Here is a 2,274-nt window from a genome sequence, read left to right as displayed (position 1 = left end):
CCATCAAATCTAAACAGTATATTTGACCTCTCAGCTTCCCCATCAAATCTAAACAGTATATTTGACCTCTCAGCTTCCCCATCAAATCTAAACAGTATATTTGACCTCTCAGCTTCCCTATCAAATCTAAACAGTATATTTGACCTCTCAGCTTCCCCATCAAATCTAAACAGTATATTTGACCTCTCAGCTTCCCCATCAAATCTAAACAGTATATTTGACCTCTCAGCTTCCCCATCAAATCTAAACAGTATATTTGACCTCTCAGCTTCCCCATCAAATCTATTTTAAAAAAGTCAAGCAGACAACTTGAAAAAAATTAACAACAAAGACAAATGGTTTGGTGAAGAATGTAAAAACTTAAAATAATTTGAGAAACCTATCCAACTAAAAAACATAGAGACCCAGAAAACCTGAGTCTACGCCTTCTTATGGATAAACCACTTCTCCCATCTTTTTGGCTCTATAACAAAGAACAAACAGCAAAAACATATACATGATCACATATACATTTTAGAATCAACTATTAATGACTACCAGAACCCACTGTATTCCAGAACCCACTGTATTCCAGAACCCACTGTATTCCAGAACCCACTGTATTCCAGAACCCACTGTATTCCAGAACCCACTGTATTCTCCAATTACATTGAATGAACTACAGGACAAAATACAAGACCCCAAATTCCAATTGGCTACTTAAACACTTAAACATCATCCTCAGATCTGGCATCTTCCCCACTATGTGAAACCACTGACTGATCACCCCAATCCACAAAAGTGGAGACATATTTGACCCCAATAACTACAGTGGGAAATCCGTCAACAGCAACCTTGGGAAAATCCTCTGCATTATCCTTAACAGCAGACTCGTGAATTTACTGAGCAAATGTCAAATGGGCTTTTTACCAAGTTAACGTAAAATAGAACACGTACTCACCCTGCACGCCCTAAATAACTAACAAACCAGAAGAAAGGTAAAGACTTCTCTTCTTTTGTTTATTTCAAAAAAGCTTCTGACTCAACTTGGCATGAGGGTCTGCTGTACAAATGGTTGGAAAATGGTTTTGGAGAAAAACATACCGCATTATAAAATCCATGTACACAAACAACAAGTGTGCGGTCAAAATTGGAAAAAAACACAGACATTTCTTTCCACAGGGCCGGGGGTGAGACAGGGATGCAACTTAAGCCCTACCCTGTTCAACAAACAGAATCAGTCAAAGGTTTGGACACACCTACTCACTCAAAGGTCTTAATTTATTTGACAATTTTCTATATTGTAGAATAATAGTGAAGAAATCAAAACTATGAAATACTACAAATGTAATCAAGTATTAACCAAAAAAGTGTTAAACAAATCATTTAAATATATTTCAGATTCTTCAAAGTAGCCACCCTTTGCATTGATGACAGCTTTACACACCCTGCAGTCCAACTCATCCCAAACCATCTTAATTGGGTTGAGGTCAGGTGATTGTGGAGGCCAGGTCATCTGATGAGGCAATACGTTACTCTACCTCTTGGTCAAATAGACAATTACACAGCCTGGAGGTGTTTTGGGTCATTGTTCTGTTGAAAGACAAATGATAGTCCCACTAAGTGCAAACCAGATGGGATCGCATATTGCAGAATACTGTGGTAACCATGCTGGTTAAATGTTCCTTGAATTCAAAATAAATCACTGACAGTGTCACCAGCAAAGCACCATCACACCATCACACCTCCTCCATGCTTCACTGTGGGAACCACACATGTGGAGATCATCCATTCACCTAATCTGTGTCTCACAAAGACACAGAGATTGGAACCCAAAAAATATAACATTTGGACTTATCAGACCAAAGGACAGATTTCCACAGGTCTAATGTCCATTGCTCGTGTTTCTTGGCCTAAGCAAGTCTCTTCTTCTTATTGATGTCCATTAGTAGGGGTTTCTTTGCAGCAATTCTACCATGAAGGCCTGATTCACGCAGTCTCCTCTGAACAGTTGATGTTGAGATGTGTCTGTTACTTGAACACTGTGAGGCATGTATTAAGTGATGATCTGGTGCTTCTGTCTCCAACCAAGGAGGGCCTACAGCAGCACCTAGATCTTCTGCACATATTCTGCCAGACCTGGACCCTGACAGTAAATCTCACTAAGACAACAATAATGGTGTTCCCAAAAAAATCCCAGTTGCCAGGACAACAAATACAAATTACATCTAGACACCGTTGCCCTGGAGCACACAAAAAACTATACATACAGTTGAAGTCGGAAGTTTACATACA

Source organism: Oncorhynchus gorbuscha, linkage group LG09, assembly GCF_021184085.1.
Source record: "Oncorhynchus gorbuscha isolate QuinsamMale2020 ecotype Even-year linkage group LG09, OgorEven_v1.0, whole genome shotgun sequence".
Lineage (NCBI taxonomy): Eukaryota > Metazoa > Chordata > Actinopteri > Salmoniformes > Salmonidae > Oncorhynchus > Oncorhynchus gorbuscha.
This window is presented reverse-complemented; position numbering follows the sequence as displayed.